The sequence below is a fragment of the Anabrus simplex genome, chromosome 6, assembly GCF_040414725.1.
Source record: "Anabrus simplex isolate iqAnaSimp1 chromosome 6, ASM4041472v1, whole genome shotgun sequence".
NCBI lineage: Eukaryota > Metazoa > Arthropoda > Insecta > Orthoptera > Tettigoniidae > Anabrus > Anabrus simplex.
The window spans coordinates 264,625,604-264,637,907 of NC_090270.1; the positions used below are offsets into that span (position 1 = coordinate 264,625,604).

At 42.2% G+C, this 12,304-nt stretch overlaps 1 protein-coding gene across 2 annotated transcripts in view; it reads right to left on the bottom strand.

Annotated features, from left to right (window-relative positions):
* The window catches only part of LOC136876422 (extracellular serine/threonine protein CG31145), a 1,065,947-nt gene that overhangs the window by 596,867 nt on the left and 456,776 nt on the right, over nucleotides 1–12,304 (bottom strand). The gene's annotated exons all lie outside the window — the stretch shown is intronic.

The following is a 12,304-nucleotide window of genomic DNA, read 5'->3' on the forward strand; positions in this document are numbered from 1 at the left end:
TTTAACTTTCGAAGTGATAAGCAAATTTTACTATAAAATTTAGTAGCAGTATCTGCTTCCTAGAAGTCTATTCTAGATGTCACAAAAAAAGTTTTTTTTTTTTTTTTTTGCAAGGTGCTTTACGTCGCACCGACACAGATAGGTCTTGTGGCAACGATGGGACAGGGAAGGCTAGGAGTGGGAAGAAAGTGGCCGTGGCCTTAATCAAGGTACAGCCCCAACATTTTCGTGGTGTGAAAATGGGGAAACCATGGAAAACCATCTTCAGGGCTGCCGACAGTGGGGTTCGAACCTACTATCTCCCGAATACTGGATACTGGCCGCACTTAAGCGACTGCGTCTATCGAGCTCGGTCAGTTGTTTAGTAAAGGAACGACTGTCAGGATGCTTATCTGGATCCCACAGAACTACCGTAAACAGGAGGGGTGAAGAATAAATTTAATCAGGAGAATCAATTTCCATGCGACATGTTCCTATGTTTAAATAAAGCAGTGGCGTAAATTGAGTTCACCTCCAGGGAATGCGTTCCCACTTTTAATTTCATTTGACGGGCTCGAGGCAAGTGGAAACTGTCCATCTGGGAGGGAAGGAGAGCCATTTCATGTAAATACACGCATCTCGTTTCGTGCATGTGCCTTCATAAGAAAAAGATATGATCCCTCACTAAACAACAACAACGATAATAATAACAAGGAAAACTACGACGATGACAAAATGAGACAGAAGAATAACAACAACAACAAATACTAAGGTAAATTTTAAAGTGAATTTTTGCTTGACTACTTTCACACGCACTCACCTAAATTCCGATTTCAACCTCTCCGTTGACACAATGACCAAAACTCTTCTTAAGTTACTGTATTTTTATTTATTATTTGTTTATTGTATGGCTTTTAGTGCCGGGAGTGTCCGAGAACATGTTCGGCTCGCCTAGTGCAGGTCTTTCTCTTTGACGACCATAAGCGACCTGGGCGTCTGTCTGTGGGATGATGATGATGATGATGATGAGGTAGGGAGAGGGTGAAACCCTGTGTCGGCATGTAGCCTACTCCACTCAAAGCTTTACGTCGCCATCCGACGGACGAATCACCATCAACAACGCCATATGCCCCACTCAATATAATTAATTACTTAATTAATGTTATCATTTTTAAAGTCATACTAACTTCTTTTGTGGTTTTAGGAAACGCCGAGGTGGCGGAATTTAGTCCCGCCGGCGATCTTTAACGTGCCAGTAAATCTACCGGCACGAGGATGGCGTATCTGAGCACCTTCAAAAACCACCGGACTGAGCCGCGATCGAACCTGCCAAGTTGGGGTCAAAAGGCCAGTGCCTCAACCATCTGAGCCACTCAGCCCGGCTCACTCCATATGAGCACTGCGGAGAGGTTTGGCATCTAATCCAGGCTTTTGGCACACAATCTAGTGATTAGAAATTGTATACCAACAACTCCTTTACCCTGCCGGCCAACATTGTGATGATGAAATGTTTTCGACCAACGGGACTCGAACCGGCTAGCCACAGTGTCCGACCTTTATAGACTTCAACGCCTTAACGACCACGGCCACTAAGCGGGCTTATCCACTGCGTAAGCTCAGAGAAAAACACACTGCAAAATTTCAGAGTTGAATTCTTCACACAGAGAAGGAATAAATAAATAAATAAATAAATAAATAAATAAATAAATAAATAAATAAATAAATAAACAAATACATAAATAAATAAATATGGGTGCAAAAATGCGTACTCCCGAGATATCAAACTCTGCCGGGGGCTAAATCCTCAGCTAGTTTGGGCTGTCGTTCAAGTTACGGTTAACCTCGGTCATTACTTTACAAGATGTGTTCAAAATTCTCGCCTCCTGCCATACTAAAGGCTTTTACTCTCGTTGCATGGAGTTATGAGCACGCTAGAATATGCCCAGTGGTGTAGGTATTATCTGAAAGGACCTTAAAAAGCTGCCATGAAGCGTTGCTTCATTCTTTACATCAGTCACGTAGACCAAAGACTTTCCGTATCCCCACAGAAATATGCCCAACGGGTTCAGATCAGATCATGTTTTAAAACGCCCTGTATATCCCCACCTTTTGAGGTTGGTTTCACGAGACACACCAGTCAGTCTAGTCAGAGCTTTCTGGTAAGTTATATCCAGGAGCAGATTCCTCTTTGTCAAACCTCCAATCACCCTCGTGTATGGAACTGCGTTATAGTTCTACTCGGCGAGCGAACTCCAGGTGACGATGGAATTGGATATGCCACCCGCAGAAAGCTCATTCCCGACTTCAGTTTCGAGGTTTGAGGTTCATATACGAATTTGGAATAATGAGGATTATTTTCCTGCCTCTTCTTCTCAACTTCAGCTGCCGTTCTTCGTCGAGCGGTGCTATGCTCATCAAATAGAAATGTTTATTGACAGGGGTTGGTCTGGAAAAGCCTGTTACAACACGCCCTGTTTCATTTAGAGCGATATCGACTTGTCATGCGTGACCGGCATTTTGTAAGACTAGTGCAGAATATTCAGCAGCAAAGAAACACATAGCGGAGAACGTTTAGATGTACCCCCACGTAGTATCAGTAAGTTTCCGGTTGATAATATTCTGGACACAGACTTTGAGTTTTTTGTCTTCGCAGTGGGCTTTGAATAAGAAGGTGTGATCTAGGTGTACTCCTAGGTGTTTCGGAGTATCACAGCAGGACAGACGTTGGCTTCTCGAAATTATTCTCAGCTTTCTCCATGGTTCTATGTTTCTCAGTGTGTAAGGAAAAGACTTGAGTACCGAGCTCGATAGCTGCAGTCGCTTAAGTGCGGCCAGTATCCAGTATTCGGGAGATAGTAGGTTCGAACCCCACTGTCGCCAGCCCTGAAAATGGTTTCCGTGGTTTCCCATTTTCACACCAGGCAAATGCTGGGGCTGTACCTTAATTAAGGCCACGGCCGCTTCCTTCCCACTCCTAGCCCTTCCCTGTCCCATCGTCGCCATAAGACCTATCTGTGTCGGTGCGACGTTAAGCAACTAGCAAAAAAAAAACTTACGTTTTACCAGATAAGATAATAACATAAGGACGATAGGAGGCAAACACACTGCAGATTACATTTACTACACGGTATTTCTTCATCCTTTCACGGTGTTCTCTTCTTTCATCAGTCCCGTCAGATGCATGCTTTCTGTCCTTTTCCAAACAAATCCCTGAACTTTCTAATCCTATTGCGAAATGTAAGTCTCTCTACAATTTCCGCTTTCGTAACATTCATTTCTGATAAATCCCTTTTCCCTTCGATGAACCTACCACTACTTGTAATACATCATCATCATCGCTGTGTGCGTGTCGAAGAGCTCCTTTATGGGGTCGTGTATGAAGTGGGATGAATGATCATAACTACATGTTGTAAACGAAGTAATGCAAAGTGGTCCCACTGTATGTAATAAATGAATTGGCATCTTCTTGTGCTTTTATGTCCAGCCCCATAGGCTCACCGCTTCTTTTAAAACGCTACCGGGAATAACTCACAGTACAATTCTGGTAGCAGAGCGTGGTTTCGATCCATGGACCCCTGAGTTATGGGCCCAGCACGCTTCCACTGCGCCACTTAAAAATTATTCTCAGCTTTCTCCTTGGTTCTATGTTCCTCAAGTGTGACGAAAAGACTTAAATTTTACCAGATAAGATAATTACATAAGAACGAGAGGAGGAAAACACACTGCAGATTACCTTTACTACACGGTATTTCTTCATCCTTTTACGGTGTTCTCTTCTTTCGTCAGTCCCGTCAGATGCACACTTTCTGTCCTTTTCCAAAAAATCCATGAACTTTCTAATCCTATTGCGAAATGTAGGTCTCTCTACTATTTCCGCTTTCATAACATTAATATCTGATAAATCCCTTTTCCGTTCGATGAACCTACTACTACTTCTAAAACTGTGTGCGTGTCCAAGAGCTCCTCTACGGGGTCGTGCATGAAGTGGGATGGATCTTCATAGCAAGATTTTTTCCTACCGGATGCCTTTCCTCCACAAAGGAGTTAATGAGATGAAATGAAAGGAGCGATATATGGTAGTAGGCATACAGCCTGCTTCCGTTAAATAGGAATAAGGGATCTGCTCAAAACATCAAGTCCCCCTCCGACGGACGAATCACCATCAACAGTGGCATGTGCCCCAACTCCATACAAATACTGCGGAGAGGTTTGGAATTGAGTCCACACTTTGGGATAACTTTCTGATGCAAAAAAATCGCTGTTAAAATGTAAGAAATACAGACAAACGTTGTATAGAAGAAACAAAACTCGTGATGCTATGGAGGGCTTGTTTAGTGCTCATTTACATTGGATGCCCGCTTGCGGGAGTAAACTGGTGGTGCATAGTTTCATCAAGAAACAAACTCATCTGATCCAAGACGTAAAGAAGTGGAATATGCGGGTGGTTACACTGTGCACACGCTCGATGCGCGCGCGTGCTCGTGGTTGCACCACCAATTTTACTTTCTTTCCTTCTTTCTTTCTTTCTTCCTTTCTTTCTTTCTTTCTTTCTTTCTTTCTTTCTTTCTTTCTTAATCTGTTTACCCTTCAGGGTTGGTTTTCCCTAGGACTCAGGGAGGGATCCCACCTCTACCGCATCAAGGGCAGTGTCCTGGAGCGTGAGACATTGGGTCGGGGGATATAACTGGGGAGAATGACCAGTACCTCGCCCAGGCGGTCTCACCTGTTATGCTGAACAGGGGACTTGGTGGGGGATGGGACGATTGGAAGGGATAAGCAAGGAAGAGGGAAGGAAGCGGCCGTGGCCTTCAGTTAGGTACCATCCCGGCATTTGCCTGGAGGAGAATTGGGAAGCAACGGAAAACCACCTCCAGGATGGCTGAGGTGGGAATTGAACCCACCTCTACTCAGTTGACCTTCCGAGGCTGAGTGGACCCCGTTCCAGCCCTCGCACCACTTTTCAAATTTCGTGGCAGACCCGGGAATAGAACCCGGGCCTCCGGGGATGGCACCTAATCACACTAACCACTACACTACAGAGGCGGACTGTAAGAATTATAAACATTTAATCTTGCCCTATTGAGTTTAACTGTGCAGATAAGTCATGACCTCAGGTTAATGCTATGCATTAGTTTTATATATATTTAATGAAACATTATTACAGATCTTTTATAAGAGCGCAGGCTAGAAATAGAATCATATTACAAGTGTAATTATTTAATGTAACACGAAAATAGTAAACATGTCATTTGTGACAATGTTGATACATCTAAATATTATAACATGATTCAATATTAAAACAAATTAATAACAGCATGGCCGGGCAAGTTGATCGTGCGGTTAGAGGCGCGCCGCTGTGAGCTTATATCCGGGAGATAGTGGATTCGAATCCCACGTTCGGCAACCCTGAGGATGGCTTTCATTGGTTTCCCATTTTCACACCAGGCAAATGCTGGGGCTGTACCTTAATTAAGGCCATGCCGCTTCCTTCCAACTCCTAGGCCTTTCCTATCCCAACGACACCATAAGACCTACGAGGGTCGAGATAAGTCATGGCAACTTTTTTTCTCGCGAACAGGGGACAAAACGGAAAATCGAAGATATGAATTTGGAAATATAGGGCATGTACTTATGCATAGTGCCTGAAGACAAATTCTGACTTCAGGAGATTCTCGTAGGAAAGTGACAGAACACAGGCCACTGGTAAACATTGTTTTATTATGGTATAGACGGCAAATACACAAGACTACGTACAACGGACAGGTCTCCACTGGTTACGGACCTTCGAAAGAATCACCCAAGGCTTCCACTGTGCGTTGCCAGTGGTGGGGCACGCGCTGAATACCATTCGCTGCATGTATATCGCTAACGTGTGACATCTCTCTCCGAAGTGCTCTTTGTTAGCAAACCATTGTCCACGTAATGACTTCTTGACTTTGGGGATTAGATCATAGTCACATAGGCTCAAATCAGGCGAATAAGGCGGGTGTGGAAGAACCTCCCATCCTCAAAGTTGTAAGCGACGCTGAACGATGGCTGCTGTGTGAGCTGTCGTGTAGGATGTCCGGCTCCATGGCTAAATGGTTACCGCGCTGGCCTTTGGTCACAGGGATCCCGGGTTCGAATCCCGGCAGGATCGCGAATTTGAACCATAATTCGTTAATCCCGCTGCCTCGGGGACTGGATGTATGTGTCGTCTTCATTATCATTCCATCGTCATCACGACGCGCAGGTCGCCTACGAACTTGTCGTGTAGGATTATGGCGTTGTCCAAACGATCTAGACGTTTGGTTCGCACCGCACGGCGCAATTGGTACAACAAAAAGGAATTCTAATAAACTGCATTGACAGTGTGCCCCTCACACAGAGGATGACACACAAGAACACCTTTACCATCGTATGCCAGGATTACCATAACCTTACTTGGCGACAGATTTTGTCGAACCTTGTATCTCCGTGGTGACCCCTGACGACACCATTCACTTGACTCTGCCGCGGAGAACTGCTATTTTAATACACGATCGTTGCTCCTGCTTGTTGACTTCCATTTTGTGACGCTCTCACTCACACACTGAACTTGGGGGCATGCTTAGACCCACACTGTTGTTTACATACACCATCTAGTTGCATCATACGCAAGTACATATCGTACGTTTCCAAATGCACATCTTAGATTTTCCGTGTTGCCTCCTGCTCGCGAGAAAAAAAAATAGTTGCCATGACTTATGACTCGACCCACGTATTTGTGTCAGTGCGACGTAAAGCTACTAGCAAAATAATAATAATAATAATCATAATAATAATAATAATAATAATAATAATTGATAAATGGCGTATGGCTTTTGGTGCCGGGAGTTTCCTGGGACAAGTTCATAATAATAATAATAATAATAATAATAATAATAATAATAATAATAATAATAATAATAATAATAATAATAATAGGATGCAAATATTCAGCCAAATTTATTAGCTTTACGAAGATTTGATTATATTGGGGAAAACAGGTAATATTTATGATATTTAAGGAAAGATGACAATGCAAGTTGTTTTAAAAAGTACCAATGTTAGAAAACTCTAGAGTTATTAAAATGATAATAAATTCGTTACGGTACATTACTTGAATATTTGAGGGTTTTTTTTCAACCTTCCGATTTCGTATTAACCACTTCACGCACATGCAAGCCACTTGTGTACGCTCGCATTACCAGTTACTCGTGCAAGCATGCATCTGATGTAAACGAACAAGGTTTCCGCGCATCATGCACATTGCACTGCATTATGACAGGGAGCTGCTACAGCCTGTGGAAGAAAGACACTCAGTTAAGAAAGGAGTTTTAAAAAGAAGTGACAAGAGCTCTGCAGTCGTTCTTATCGCACTCCTATGCACACGGCAGTAAAAAAGCTGAAAGAAAAATAATAAAATTCCTTTACGACGTAATGAAGGCAAAGATACGCTCAACGGAGTGCATTGTGGGTGTGAAGCTGTGACTGATACGTCCAGGGTGACCTTAATAAAGTGTAAAAATACCGTGACTCACACATGGCACTGATCTATAAAAGCATTGATGCTGCTTTACGAGTAAAACGTAGCGAGGCAAACAGCCTCAGATAACTCGTTAATTTCTCATGTACCGAGCTCGATAGCTGCAGTCGCTTAAGTGCGGCCAGTATCCAGTATTCGGGAGATAGTAGGTTCGAGCCCCACTGTCGGCAGTCCTGAAAATGGTTTTCCGTGGTTTCCCATTTTCACACAAGGCAAATGCTGGGACTGATGGAATGAAACAAAACTTTTTTTTGAAACTTTAATTTACAGACACGGGTTTGGGTACATTAGTTTACTCAATTTATTTATTTATTTATTTATTTATTTATTTATTTATTAGCTGATGTACCCGTGCTTCGCTACGGGATTCTCAGAAAGACTGACTTTGTGGTTTTCCTAACTGAAATCAACATAGGTCATTACAAAAACGTGAGTATGAATGTAGCGATTAAAAGCAATGCTATCATATAAAATACTCGATCAAATGGAAAGCCGCACGCTTTATTACTTTTAACGAACAGTGCTGCGGTTAGATGGAGGTGCCAATCTAATAGTCCAAAGTTCCAGAGCTGGGATGACCAGGCCTCAGATTGCCATGAACACTCATCTGCCATTATTCTGCTAAATATGCACACTGTTCATTCCAATCAGTGCCTCAAAAGAGGGGTTGAATAGCCCGAATGCTATGACGATCCAGTGTGTTACGTACCAGTAGTATCAAAAAATTTATAAACCAGGGGAATGGCATGCTAAAGAAGAAAATTATCTAACTCCCCAGCTACTTCCCATCAATATTCAGGCAGGCTGTTACACTCTGTACGACTGGGCGAGTTGACCGTGTGGTTAGCGGTGCTCAGCTGTGAGCTTGCATCCGAGAGATAGTGGATTCGAACCCCATTGTCGGCAGCGCTGAAGATGGTATTCCGTTGTTTCCCACTTTCACACCAGTCAAATGCTGGGCCTGTACCTTAATTAAGGCCTAAGGCACTCCTAGCCCTTTCCTATCCCATCGTCGCCATAAAATCTATGTCGGTGCGACGTAAATCAAATAAAAATACTCTGTACGCAGCAGTAATCCTATCTACCGGAGATGAGGGGCAACAGAAGCCACAAAGCACATCACGACAAACAATGGTCAATGTAATGTTATTGTTGATCAACGTTATGAGATTTCTATATTGTAGGCCTTCACATTTAGTTTTCTTTCGACTCTGTGATTTGTAAAATATTTTATACCGTAAACTGTAGTTTCTTATTCTCCGACTTTACATACCGATTTTCATTAAATACTGTTTACCCATTTTCTCGTTACTCGGCGCTGATATGGACTTAATTACAAAAATCCAAATTTATGAATATCTTTGTGATCATAGTCAGTACGGTAACAATATATAAGACATGAATAATAGGAAATTTAATACTATATAACCTTAGTTATGTAGCATTCATCAATTACACCTCTAATAAGAAATATTTGAGATTTAAATTTTAGGCCTTCCCCTAAACTACCATTTCGCTCAGCGTGAATAAAATAATTTACAGCCTAGACTATAGCGACTTATTTCCTGACTTTGCATACCGATTTTCATCAAGATAGGACTACTAATAACAACAATATTTGAGAATTAAATTTTAGGCCTTCCCCTAAACTACGATTTTTCGCAGCGTGAATACAATTGTTGATAGCCAAAATTGTAGCAACTTATTCCCCAACTTTGCATACCCATTTTATTTAAAATACGACCACTAATAATATAAATAGTTGAGAATTCAATTTTAGGCCTTCCCCTAAACTACCATTTCACTCAGCGTGAGCAAAATGATGTATAGCCTAAATTGTAGAGGCTCATCCCCCAAATTCACATACCGATTTTCATTAGACCACTAATAACATAAATAGTTGAGAATTCAATTTTAGGCCTTCTCCTAAACTACCATTTCACTCAGCGTGAGTAAAATGATTTATGGCCTAGATTGTAGAGGCTCATCCCCCGACTTCACATACCGATTTCCATTAAATTCTCTTCAACCGTTTTCTCGTGATGCGTGTACATACATACATACAGACAGACAGACAGACAGACAGACATACAGACAGACAGACAGACATACAGACAGACAGACAGACAGACAGACAGACAGACAGACAGACAGAAATTACGGAAATGTAGAAAGTGCATTTTCTTGTTACTATGGACATGACCGATACAGAAATACCATTATTTTCAAATTCTGAGCAATGTACAGACAAAACTCTTATTTTATATATATAGATTTATTTAGCGTTTGGCAGTACAAATCACAAATAATTATAAAATTAGGTAGAGTATGTTGCCATTGATGCTTTCACGGCCCGTACTTATAGACATGATACTGTATAGGCTTTTGGGTTTTTGCCGTGTCAAAAAAATAATGTGAAATTCTTTACGTTTCGTAGAGAACTGTGCTCTGCGTCATCAGAAGAAAATCTCGACCGTCCACGAGAAAGGCTTCTTAAACAATGACTTTTTAAAATTTAGACGTTATAATAGAAGTGGAAATTGTACGTTCATTCGTCACCAGATGGCTCCCCAGATGTGGCACAGCGCTGGCGTTCGAAGCGGAAGCTGGCCGAACCATCAGAATCAGTCTAAGAGGGTCACATAACATGTGTACGTAACATATGATATTGACAGGTGTATGACAGATACAAACCTGGAATGAAACGTCTGGCGATGAGGAACGTTCGAATTTGGAAAACACCGAGACGAAATAACAATAGTGAAGGGACAGGGTAGGGAACCACCTACTTAAATCCTCAATGGCTGGCAACCAGGTATTACTTAATTGATAGCCAGATTTTCTTCTGATGACGCAGAGCACAGTTGTCTGCGAAACATAAAGAATTTCACATTATTTTCTTAACACGGCATAAGCCCAATACAGTATCATGTATATTTAGATAGAGTATATTACTTTATTTACGTTTGACTTGTAAGTTGTTAATGAAGTCTATGACAGTGATGGACACTCATGCGCGATATGCCGGACAGTCTGCCTGGGAACACCGCAACTGCACTTGTCCCCACTTGTGGAGAAGATCAGCACATCTGCCATGGTTTGTCTTAATACTGTTTACGGTTGGCCAAGTTTTCCAGGGCAGATGGAAACCACTTGCTTTTTTTGTGGTGTTTATGATGACTTGACAATATCCTGGAACATTTTCCAACAATTCTTCCTTTCAGATTTGCAGGAGGTTGAAATTATTATCCATCAGATATATCGTTACCCCGATGGATGGGTTCCGCGAACGTTTATCTTCTGCTTTCAGCAGCAATTATGTCCTGGTGTAATGGTAGCTAGCGTTGGCATTTATCTTATACTCCCGAACTAAGGCATGTTTACGTCTCAGTTCTGCTGGTGGAATGTGCTCAGTGCCAGTAGCCAGAATGTAAGTGTTGATTTGACTGTGCCAGGCACAATTTTCATTGTCTGATTCACTTGAGTACATTGCCACCCATCAATATCTGGGGATATATCTGCTCTAACATACAGAGCACATCTGCGTAAATCTGCTGCAAAACTCAACAGTCGTAATAACCTCCTTCAGCACTTAGCCGGAACATCATGGGGTGCTGACGCCAACACATTGAGAACAACTGCTCTAGCGTTTACCTATTCTTCAGCTGAGTATTGCTCCGCGGTGTGGCTTAACAGCTGTCACACTCACCATGTGGATGTTCAGCTTCGCCATAACATGCAAATCATAACTGGTACATTGCTTCTAACTCCAATCCAGTGGCTTCCAGTGCTGAGTAACATCCTGCCTCCTCCGATCAGAAGACAAAAATCTTGTGCATCTATGTCAAGAATACGCAAGAACATAACACTCCCAATACATGAAGATGTGAGTCAACTAGAAATGTCTACATTGAAGTTCGGCAAACAGGCATGTAAAACTGATTTGGAATTGATAAACAATCACTTCAATCCTGAGGACAACTGGCGGGTACTGAAAGTTGAGAACACGAATGTAAAACTTAGTGGCTTCAATCTGCCTATGTGTGTTTAGAGTAGACTCAACCGTATCAGATGCGGCTTGGGGAGAACTGCTTCTGTTCTTCGTGAGTGCGATTGGACAGGTAGCCCTTACTGCGACTGTGCTAACATTCCACAAACAATGGAACACACAGTGTTGGATTGTTCCCTCCATGCCTTCCCTGGAAGTCTGGAGGACCTGAACTCAGCTACTCCTGAAGCGGTGGATTGGATCAAGAGTTTAAATGTACGAATCTAATCTTTCAGTTCTCAGAGATCATTTTTGTTGAGGTAAGTTACTTCTGGATCTGAATTATTTTCTTTTTATGTTGCATTGAATCATACGCTAAATAATAAGAATAACTGAGTATCAGTAAGTTTCGTATAGTTGTTGTTGAACCAGTCTGAAAAGAAAAACTCATCTGTTGAGAAGACGAGACTGAGGGTGGTTGTGCTTAGAGTGTCAGCCGAGGAGCCCCATGTAGTTATACTCAGCAATGGACGATGATAGGAAAAGTACAAAACTTACTGCTGAGTTGTTAAGTGGTTTACAAGGCGACTGAACACAGCACCGGGGCGCGTACTACTCCTCGTAGTGGAAGCGGCTGGGTCGTTGTTTAATTGGAATGCGAACTTAGCACGCATGAAGGAGAGAAACTCTTGGCCATTATGCTGACTTCAGATCGATGTTCAAATTACTACCAAGTATGATGAGTAGTAAATGATACACGTTATCACGAACAACTTTGAAGATGTTAGCAA